The sequence below is a fragment of the Mizuhopecten yessoensis genome, unplaced genomic scaffold (genome assembly GCF_002113885.1).
Source record: "Mizuhopecten yessoensis strain PY_sf001 unplaced genomic scaffold, ASM211388v2 scaffold2711.2, whole genome shotgun sequence".
Classification (NCBI taxonomy): domain Eukaryota; kingdom Metazoa; phylum Mollusca; class Bivalvia; order Pectinida; family Pectinidae; genus Mizuhopecten; species Mizuhopecten yessoensis.
In genome coordinates, this window is record NW_018485984.1 from 709,181 (window position 1) to 722,054 (window position 12,874).

The window sequence follows — 12,874 nt, forward strand, 5'->3', positions numbered from 1 at the left end:
CAAGATGTCATGCCCGCTTTTGATATATGTACTTTTGTTTCTCGCTGTAGACACACTCGATTTGCAGTGCGTGTAGCAATTTTATTTTTCTAAACGTGATGAAAATTTTGTCAGCAAAAACATAAAGGTAGTACTTAAATATCTTGTAATGATTTATTCGATGCAAATTTTTTAACATATCTTCCACTAAAGAGGTTTAATTCAAAAATGAAGTGCTTATATACTTATACTTATATTTTGTAAAACAAACGCATTTATAACAGATTATTCATGTATTTTGATAATAATAGAACCTTTTGGGCTCTTGCCTTAGTTGACGTCAGGTAAAATTGAATAATTACACGAATAAAATAAATGTCACAAAATTACTGTGCAATTATCTTAATTGTCTTTGTCTTTAATGGCGTCATATTTTTTTTATATAACACTGTTAACTAACTCAATGCAACATAAATCAGTTTGTTGTACATACAATGTACACATAGCACTTGTGCTGGTAATGACTTTGATCATGCACAGGAATTTGAGGATGAGAATCGATGGTATATAGCACTGCTATGTCTCGTCATCTGATCCACCCAGCGGACTTACATTCGAGAGCACACCGGCCGATTGTTACTCAATTATTTGAACATTTATAACAAACCTACATCTCGGAGGGTGTGGAGGGATCTGGGTACAAGCGGCAATCGTAGAGGGATGCATCGGGGGGTTTGTAGCAAAGGGTTTAGCTATGCCGGCCTGACAGCTGAATTCGAGGATACATTTCTCTTTGCAATGCAGAATGTGTCTTCCGGTGTTTCAGAACAGATGCTAATTTGCACTACTGATTATGTTAAATTTACAAATAATTTTGATTTCTTAAACAATTAATTATAAGCCGCAATGTATACAACACAGGTGTACCCCTAACGTAGTGTCAGAGCCCCATCTGCTGTTATATCAGTGTACCGAGTGACATACACGCATAACCGATACAGAATTCTTGTTTATGTTTGACTAAATTTGTATGGGTTACATATTGTTCTAATTCCTTAATAGCATTGTACATGCCAAGATTTAAAGGCCGATTAGGTTACGCAGGGGCAGCTTGCCTCATAGTGTAGCCGACTTCCATTGTCGAATCCACGTCGTTGACACGTTTGGAATTATTGGTTTCCTGCGTGTGTAAGGCACAAGGTACCACGGACGGTATGACACAACTGTATACAGTTTTGTCCTATAGTGACAAGCGCAGTTCCGATTAATAATGTTTGCTCATGCATTTATACCGTATTGGTATTGGCGACGGATACTTACACTTTCGCTTCAACATTTTATTTTCATTGTGATATGTTTATTTTCCTCGATAAATTAAAAGAAAATCTCCGTGTAAGATTTAATTTCTATTTTTAATTTGTTCCTGTTTTATGGTAAAAATATCTAAAAAAAAACGACAACAGCGTCGTATCTTCATAACAACAACAACAAGGAACACTACATAAGTAATTCATATCATCTTTATTGCATCTTTATTTGTTGGAATTGCAGAGAATCATTAGAAATCCGTTTGCACGAATCAATTGTTATTTTTCAATATTCTGTGATGCAATATTAAAACGTTGGTAATGACGTCTACAGATCACATTCTATAATAGTAATGACTACCGGATTGCTTTACTATCATTATGATAGCACAGTTCATTTAAGTGATTTATAAAAAGTTTATAAAGTTTATTTCCATCAAATAAGTATTGGTCTTTTCGCAACCAAAGTGTGGAAAACTACATGCAGGTTGAAAAAAAGGTAATGAAACCAGGAAAAAATATATACCTACAGTCTTCATCGACCTGCATCCCTTACTTTAACTATATGAACACTTAGTGAACCTACAATAGAGAAAAAATACTTTAAATTTACCTATTTTTCCTATTTATTGGCACACTTTTTGTATGTGTAATATAGCGACATTACGTCCCTTTTCCACATGAAAATGACGAAACGTCTTAGATTAAGTTTTGAAAGTCATTACGTTACATCTTTAAATACAAAATAAAATGACTTTTCATCTCAAAAAGAGATTTACATTAAAAACAACATAACCCGCAATCTTGGACATGTTTTTCCTAATTTCGTAGCTTTTAAGTTCGACTTACTTTTTCACCACTCTTTGAGATTCTCATGTTTTTTTTCTTTGAGGTGAAGATAAGTATTTGCTGAAATTGTGAAAATAACCATAAAAATGTCTCCACACAATTTGGCCCATATGTGAATCAGTATTATAAACTTTAATGACTGTCTTTCCTGTTTGGTTTGAAATCTCGTCTGTTGTCTATTTGTATGGACCCTGAGTTACGGACCCTGTAAATATACAATCAATTATCATTTTTTATATTTTATATTTCCCTAAAGACTGAACATGAATAGAAATAAGACAAAAATGTTTTGTTCACAATCCTGTTCAGACTGTTTTTATGGATAGCATGCAGAACCATCTATAAAATTAAATATATACTTGTATTTTTTATTTTGCCGAACTCATTCACCCCTGAAATTTCATAATAGACTATTCCAACTATTGAATTGGAAAAGTTTAAATGTGTCTTAAGGGATGAATTAGTTAATTAAATTAGATAAACGGGAGATACAAAAAACGTAATTCATTTCGTAAATATATGTCAGTACTATATTTGAAACAGGGAGGTCAAAGCTCGAATGACGCGAATCTTATCAATATTGAGGACGCATTATTCGATCTGCTGTTGTGAAATAATTAATACAGATTCATATCGTTCAACATATGTGAATGGGAAGCTGGGAAATAGAAATCATTAGTATTTTTAGGGTACGCCTGTCAATAAATGTTATATACAAGGACAAAATATGTTTCTTTAGCTTTGATATTCTCCAGCATAAATGGCGTATCTGAAACTGGAGTGAGAACATTAGGGGGAGCTGTCCTAACTTTGCGATTGGAAGATAAGTTCAGCTATCAAATGTAACTTTACATCTATAACTATATCTCTTATACTATCGTAGTACAACCGGCCATGTGAACTTTTCGTTGATGTTAAAAGGAATGAGTAACATCTTGAAAACACAAACTTTTAATCTTTGTTAAGTTTAATTTGGGGACGTACGAAGAGAGAGGTGTGTCATATGGCATTACATCTTTCATCTTGCTTTTGATCATCGCCTATACGACCTATCAATACATGTTGGTGGTGCACAACATTTGTATTGTGTTATTTGATAATGAGAATAATCACGGTATATCAAGAGACGCACTCACTTAGCATTATCAATAGCATATGCTGTCTGGCACCTTTCAGAAAATCAACATTTTAATCATCCTATTTTTCGTCAATACTTGTATTTCTGCGAATGATTTACAAATAAATAGTCTGTAATAACTTAGAGATTAATGTCATACCCAGATAAGGTAGAAGACAGATAATTTGCATACAAAACACCGGTAATTAGCTCCCTTCTATATCTGATCCAGTATGCGTTGTTAGCATACAGTGTCGACACCATAGAAACAGCGTTCACGTTAGTGTAGAAATCACGTTAGGTAATAAAGGTATTGACATTTCTTACTCATCTATAAAAATCGTCTAAATTTGATTAGTTTTCAAATCAGCATAAGTGATAATCTCATTTGTATTATCAATTTTAAAATAAAAGTAGGATTTTATAAAGGTTGTAATGAATGGGGTAAATTTGTATGCATTTCATCAAGTTTTACATTCCGAACAGAGGCGATCCCAACAAATTGCCTTAAGAATATTTCACATGTATATTTCACATGTATATTTCACATGCTGTTTCTGTTAATATGACATCCTGTAGGGCATTAGTCAGAATTACGATAAGTTGACCTGAGAATAGATATTATAGGCCTTAGGTTCATAACCTAACGTTCAATGGGTGAGTAGGTCACGTGACAATGTTTTCTCTGTTAATCAGGCAAGATAAACACGGTGATTTAACATAGCCGACACGTACGAGATGTCTACTCGAAATAAGTGATTTAACCCCTTATTGTCAAATACGTGATAGCACAGGACATATACCATAGCATAAATGGTTTCGAGAGAAAATGACATAACTATAATTTCTGTGCAATGTACACGTATCGTAACCTCGTGTCAATCATGTCTCTAACATACGGCATGGGAGCTAGTTATCGCGTGCCACAAATGATTCAAGATATTTGCACCTGTTGATCCTGACAAGGGTAATTAAAAGACAGCGCTAAATAAAACACAAGGTTTAAATGGGTTGTCAGAATGTACATTTTACACAATGGATACGAAAATCTTTTTGCTTTGCTTTTTTTTTATTTATTCATTTGGTTGTCAACAACTTTGCCAGTTTGTGCAGTATTGAATTTTACAGAAATGAATGTTGTAACTATATTCTATTGTTCTGCTTTGTTTAAGAAGTCTAGGTATACATATTGTGTATTTGTTCTGTAGAGCCTTTTGATAATATGATTGATAATTCATGTTTTCATGTGTAATGTTTCATAATCCACCTATGATGAAGACCAACAATTTTAAAATAAATTCATTAGTGAAATATCCAAACAGACGTCTGTATTTATAATTGTATTAAGCCAAGTGAAAATCCTTTACAATCAATTTAGGCATGCATGTTTCATTCCTGTTGAAATGAGTAATGTTTGTGTCGACGCTCGTTATACTAATGCTAGTTAATGAAATCCGTAAAGCATGCTGTAGTTATCTTCGTTTACGTGGGAGAAGACAGCAAGTGAACTAGATATGCCATATTAACTTGTTTTAGATCTAAATAGTGGCATATTTGATACAGACTTACACCAACTGGACATATTTACGACAGACGCTTAAAAAAGAGTTGACCAGCGATACACCTAGTCAGGTAAAATTAACAGGTAGGGGGAGACACTGGCAGGTGACAACGCGCGCGTGACAGATGATGGCCGGCCAAGCGAGAGTTTGTCAGATTCAATCTGCCAGCCGTAGTAACAAGTTGTCAGGGAAACCAATTAAACATCTTGTTTACAAACTGCACGCGACAATGAATATTAAAAATCTCTCTAGTGTCCTACAGGTATAGACAATTCCAGATTTTTGGAAAGTATTGTTAACAAAACATCATTCAAAGAATACTAAATATAAGAAAATAATGTGTGGTGTATCGACAATTCCTCCAGAACCAATGCAAAGGTACACGTTTCAGGAATATGATACACCAACATATTTATACACGTCATTATGATTGTGAATAATAATAAGCTATCAAAATTGCAGTTTTATGCTTAGGATATATGGTTCGTCTTACATATATTGCATTTATTTAAACTCTTTAGAAATTAGAATTACTTAATCCATTTTCTTTAAACTTTCGTGGCTCTGAACAAAGAAATGTTGATATAAGAAAGCTACACTTACAATGAATTGTTTGTGAACTCAACTGTGAGATGAACAGACAAAGCTGATCTTTTTTAAACATATTTATATCAATAAAATATTTCATTGGAATTTCAAGTAAATTCTCAGTGCTTAATGGTAAAAAAACCTTTGTGCTATCTACACCCTCGGCACAAAGTACATATGTTTAGATTCAAATATTATCAGTTAAGGATAAGAACCTTGCCTATATCAGTTCGTATTATGATAGTGCCAGAGAAATGTAATTTGAGAATTTACATCACCTCATATATTCGGATTTTTTCTCTGTCAGAATCCGGAGTTGTCTATTGACTTAAGCTTAGAGTAAACGAACGCATGTACATATGTATGTTTTCAGTTTCATTCATAAACATCTGGGGTTTTTGTTTTTTGAGTTTAGCATTTTGATACTTTCATAATAAAGAAATGTGCTACTTTATCAATTAAGGGAACAACAACTCGAGTTCTAAAAATATATATTATATGTATTTCATAAATATATGAAAAAAAATGTTTATGAATGCACTTCTAAACGAAGTAGGATCTATTCGCAAAACTTTCTAGATAATTTCTGATGTCGCCCTCGTTAAATAACAACTGTTTGCCTATCGGCCGTTGATTTATACAAAGTGGTCTCGCTCGTTATTTGGACAATGCTCAATAGCAATAGATTCCTGATCACAATTTGTAAAGTACTAAACCAGGGTCTCCGCTGAAACCCCGAGTTGGCAATTTGTTGTTTTAAAGGTGACGAATTCTTCAATATATACAGAGACCATTTTGCAGTCGGTTTTGACAATCCATCAACAAAATGTTCGACGGGAAAGTCTTTTAACTGTTTAGTCTTTATATTTTTTTTTTTATATAAAACTATTTACTTATGCATGTACATAATACTATACAGCACACTATTTGACGTATCCAGAAATCGATATATAAAACAATAGACACACACATCGATGAAGTAAATTTTGCATAGTATATAGCGTATTTAACATATCAACTCAGTGGCGGTCTAGTGTTTTGTTTTGTGTTTGAATTAACTACATTACAAAACAGCAATACACGATAAGACATCTTCATGTTAAATATCGATCAACCTCGACGAAGTAAAGATAGCTAACACCTTGATATGTTTGATCCTATTGTATGCCAACAATCCGGCAAATACGCTTCTATTGTGGTAGCGCCATGTATATGTACAACATGTCACCAGCTTCTATTTTCGCCTGTTTTATGAGACGCGAAAACCGCAAACAAAACCACGGGTCGTTACGAGGTTTCAGACCGTAGCAAATTTGGACACGACTTTCTAAATGAACAGATCCCGCATTTTAAGAACGTAACATTATTTAAGCATGAGTGGATCCCGTAGCGAGTGAATGGTTTCCATTCACACACACCCGGTCCGATATAGTATCGGCCCAACTAAGTACGGAGTGACCCAACGACTTGGTTATTAGCTAATGAGGGTAACATGCAACCACTGTTAGCATTGTATAAGTGATAAATGCGTTTTATTTAACTAGGGGTACTGCAATGACAATGATAGTATAAACCATTCATTCTGTATGTTTCACAATAACAATATGATACCCGACCGAGTCGAGTGCAGACTATTCTATTAAGCTATTACCAAAGATAAAGTGTTTGTTGGCCTTGTACGTTATGCGTTGCTTCCTTTTGGCATGATTTGACAACGCTTAAATATGAGTAATCTAATACGAAATCTAATTTTTCAAAACGTCTTACAACTTAGGGATTGGACGCTTATCTTATATTCGACGGTGTCAAAAGGTCCTTGCTTATCAGGGGTCAGATTAATTTTCATTGACAGTTAGATGTTTCATATCAATAACTGAAATAGATTCTGAAGATCCGTGCGTCACCTGTTGACATTTCGGACAGGGGAGATATTTTTTATGTGATATTCCCGTTTTCCACATGTAGCTTGGGTACAAGTTTCATTGAGGAGTGCTTGCAACAAAACGTGAAATTCAATCCTAAAAGCGTGTCTTTCATGTAAAAGCTCGCTAAATTTTCAGTGATGTAACAAGAGCCTCTTTATCTATGGGTTAAGTTTTGCAACAATATATTTTTCAATTGTTCGCGTGCATTGTGGACTTAAATGGTAATCAATATCCATGTAAATTTCAAATAAGGCATAACAAACTTTTCTGGTTCAGTAGAGTTAAAACTGTACGGCCTTTCAGACCGTCTTACTTATATTTTAATATCCACACATTCTTCGTTAATAATCACACGTCCAAGTGACTTCATTAAATTAAGTAAAAACATGACATGCTAAATGTATAAACAACTGAAATAGGATCACGCTGATACGCAATGTTACAATATTTCAGTGATATAATAACAAAACGTGAGAAAAATGAGAAAACACTGTAAATAATAGCCAAAAAACACATTGTTTTCATATAATAAATCTATCAACTATCATATAAGCATACATATTACGGTCTGAAATAAAAACAACAATTTCAAACATTACTGACGGACAAACAAAACGGTGGAGATAAACGGGAAAATGTTTTAAATACATACCGGAAGAGATACATGGAACTACGGAAGTGCAACGTGTCCCGCATCAAATATGAAACACATCGTGTTATCTCTCTACTTTCTGGGGGGAAAAATCAGACACAAAAGATCTAAGACATAGAAAAGACTTTAAACGTTTAAGACACTTGACATACAACGATTTGAGAATAAGGTTTTGATGACCATCATTAATATTCTTCTTCATTGAATAAAGCTTATAGAGTAGATAGACATGTAGTTCATTATTGAAGAGGATTCCTATCTCAGGAAAATCTAGATTCAATCATTTTTAACAGGCATGGACTCTCGAGAAAGAAAATAAAGCAACTCTGAGACTAAATTAGTCAACCCGTTTGTTATAGCAATTGTTTAGCAAGGGAGTGACCTGGTGTCATACTGTTGTTAATTGATAAGAAATGGAACTGGATATGGGGCGTGTACGAAATATCTAATTTTAGTTTTTTTGAGAAAAAAAATAAAGGAAGCGCGTTTTATCATGATGAAAATAATGAAATGGTGTTTATGAAATGAATGCTCATAATTCTTTCTTTGCCGCCAGAGACATGTATCAAATAAGTGTTATACATACCTTCTTAGGTTCCATCTACGTACGATAATTGTAACTGAAAAAGAAATCTACATTTTGACCTTTCAAAGTGCATCTCGGATAAAGCGACGACAATAAATCAATTTAATAAACACGGCATTTGTAATCATAAATTCATTTTACCCGTATGATCTAGATTTTTGTTGGCGAAGCATAATTATATTATCGTCATCGTCATCAGATTCTACGGGCGTTTTCGTCTGAATTTTGACGTTTGTTTGAAAATATGTTCTTGTTTATGAATATCAATGCTATCAGTTTCACGTGTACCTAGTCACTGGTTATAGATTGTCGATTTCTGACATTTCTAGGACATCCTTATCTGTACTGGGATCCTATATACGCTTGTACATTATATCATGATTGCAATGTCTGCAATACGTTATTTGAAGCAATATACTGCTTCTGCTTAGAGCGTTTCGTTGTCGATTTTGTAAAAGGATGCACCGTAAATTGGAACGAAATATATCCTAAAGAATCCTGATATACTTATTTGCTTCATTTTATAGGTTTGCAAAGTGTTTACATGTAGTTTTGTATCGTCTATGTTTATGTAACTACACTTGTACTACTATCATTTTACTTTACAAGTGTACCGAATACCCTGTCTATTGACCATACATTACGGTGCATGACATTTCTCTGACTCTAATGATGCTACGCCGATACCCCCAGTGTCAACAGAGATATTTTTGACGTTTTTAAATAGCTGTCCTCTCAGCAGAGCTATCAGTGAAGTCAAGTTCTGCCTGGAAAATGTATCACTGCTCTAAACAATCCTGGATTAACCGGCTTGATATCAAGATCGATATAAGAATACTGTGACTATCTCGATGCAGAACTGACAGGGTCTGTCACTAGCTGTCATAACCGCGGATAGGTAACGTCTGTAAGCTACAAACGCTGTTATAACTACGCATACGTTACGTCATCACTCCTGATCAGCAAAGACTGAAGCTAACAATGCTTTTGATAAAAGGATAATACAAGCCTGGTCTGTCGGTGAGAGCTACACTATTTGTAATTGTTTATCGTAAAGGACTCGTTTGTTAGCTTTCCTTATCTCCTCATGACAGAGTCTTTATCCGACTTGTGACAGGCGCACTACGAACGCCGACTTTTTACAAGTGAAATTGGTAAAAATGGAAAGTTTTGATTTAAGCCGTGGATCTAAGGTCATGCCCTATACAGATAAGGAAAATTAAGACTTCCTTAATTTTAAAACAGATTAATTTTGATCACATTCTCTCCTTATCATCATATACGCTTCTCAGATTCTGCTCTAGTGTTTACAGTCAAACCGTTACCGCGATTTTACAAGACAACATCTTCCCAACTCGACACACGTTTGTATAATATTGCTTAACTTCGATATTTTTTTTACTGGGATTCCACACTCTAAACTGATGATTGGTTAGACTCAAGATAATACAAATCTTAACATTTTATTGTGCCATTTTCCCCCGTGTTACATACAACTTCCACTGCAGTAAGATATGTGATATGGTTGTGTAGTAAAACGCATATTAAATCAATTATAACTGGTGCCTGTTAAAAACGAATACAAATTTAGTTATAGGGCACTATTATTTCGTTTCGTTTTATTTTTTACTTAAGAACACTTTTGCTTACATCCGTTGAATTATGTACCAATCCCCTAATTTTACAATGCGACAGAAGGTAAGAAATTCTTCCGTCTACAATTGTGGTTACGGTTCTCCAGCGTGATTTTATATAATGGAAGACCTCCAGACGTGTCTCGCCCTTCCGTGACCCAGTGAAAAGTCTCGAGCCTCAGTGACCTTGAGGTCGCGAGCAGTGGACGGAAGTCGGGCCATGTGTCAGTGTGTCAGTCTGACACGTGACATGCTCACCCGATTACACGTCATATGAACCCTTGGCCGTGGTCCCATGTCAGGTCTTACCTTCTCTCATATTTAGTCATTGGTACAGAAAAAAACGATACGAAGTCATTAAATAATTGGCGGTAACCGGCAGGCCTCCTTGGTCGGTCAAGTGAAATCGATGCTTGATATTTTCTATCAAACACAATGATCGAATAGTGATGTTGCAGTTTCGATGTAATGAGCCGGAACTGCAATGCCTACCCGAGGTAAAGGAGACTTAGACTTCATACTGTAAACATGGGCATGTCAACACGCAGGAAGCCTGCTGCCATTGTCAAAATCCCCAACTTGACATCTGTTCTTATGTAAAGGTTTATCCTCCGTATAACAGTATCACGAAATTTCTATTACGTTCACTTAAAAATAATTTATTAACGAGTATCTTGCAGAGAGTTCACTTTTATCAAGACGTGTGGGACATTCGCTGTTTAACCATGTCTATAAGTTCTGCTACGGAGTGATGTTGGTATTTTGCTTTGTACTAGATAAGTTTTGTAAATATTTATAAGATTGATGAGACATTAATATAAAAATGCAATGCTTTCAACATTGCTGATAGTTAAAATGTTTATTGTAGGATTCAAATGACAACGTTTAAGTAATACATAGGAATACATAGTCTTTGCCTTATTATTTGACAAAACACCCAAGCTACTTATCAACATTTTCATTTCTTAAGTTTTAGTCCTTTGGTGATTATAAGATATCGTCAGATATGGTAGATGCATGTTACAGTTCCATGTGCCCCGAATCATACAGCCATTAACAATAAGCAAAAACAATTTTTGAAAAGATTTGTTCTGTTGACAGTTGCATCTAACCAGAACAATACGTGTGCTACTAGTTTCTAACTGCCCTTTACATTTTCTTATATTTGACAGAATATGTCAACTTAGCTGACATACTCAGTTAAAGAAAAACTTAACCCATGTTGCTTTTCCTTTCATCTTGGTGTTTCCTTGGTTCTTGGTGCATCATATAATTTTCATAAACTATAGAATCGAAATTAGTTGATTTTAATGTATAATCATGATATGAACTTACCTACACGTGTTTTTGTGTGTGCTATGACTGTATTATGAATTATTATATCACCCAAGCAGCAATTTGTTTCTTTTCATTTTTTTCATTTTTTTTTTCATTTTTTTAAATTTTATTTTAGTTATTCAATTTCCTAATCAATTGTCTTTGATACCGCTAGAACCTACACATCCCTATAATGCACTGCACAGGTCGTTTGATCAACAAAATCAATGTTAATGTGACGCCACCTCCAATAAATGTGTTCATGGTATGGTAACATATCTTTAAGTGATATATATAAATTTAATGTATCTGCTACACTATTTGACACATTTTACTACATTAAATTTATTAAAATGAAATATAACAAGACATTAGAAACGGCTTGTTTTTTTCCCCTTTTTTACTGTTACTTGAAGGATGTTGCTATGATGGAAGTGTTTTTAATTCATTCATTTTAAATGACTTTGGGTGTATTTATCAAAAGCTATCTTTGCTAATGATATCCGTGCGTTTAGCCCACTTTACTAATTACAAGTAAGTTGTCCGTCGTATATCTCAATATCAGATATACCGTTTTAGACATACCACTCTCGTCTCAAGTATACAGTAATGGAACTCATATTGCTCTCAAACGCCGCTATTTCATCATGAGTTATGATATAGAAACTAAATATATTTTGACATGCTGAGATATGTATTTTTTTTTCCTCTCGGAAGAAATCATATTTATAAGATGAAAATTCCAATTTCTAAAGTACAGACGAAGAAACACTGTGGAATCATGATATCTAATATACCGCTTCTCGTCAGCGAAATATGATTTATGGCATTGTAACAAAACTAAACATTAAAACATCTTAACATCAAATCGGCAGGACAAGGTAATGACTTGCTAGTTTTTCTTCCACGGCCTCATACCAAACATTTACTAAGTTCCATTTAATGTGATTTTAATATACCAGTCTCTTTAGACACATGTTGGGGCTGTGAAGAAAAGTATGCACCAGAAGATGAGAACAGCGATACCCTGAAACCACAGGATTACCGTAAAGGCTCCTAACGTTTGCAAATATATATTTTTTCCCCAGATGCGTATATTCAAATTATATTGACAAAAACTGTTTCATAGTTTTTAATTGTACATTTTTAATTTGTTCTGTGCGATATATCTAACACGAGAACTCCTGTTACATTTTTTCTCATACTATGACTGTTTCTATTTTTAAAAACTATTCTATCCAGTCGTGTTACAAAATAAGTCTTTATCTTCTCAGATTTCGTTGAATGTAGTTTCCTTTATGAACTCATTTTGAGCTTCTGATAGCACCTTTCCTTTGAAAATGTGATAATATTTCAAC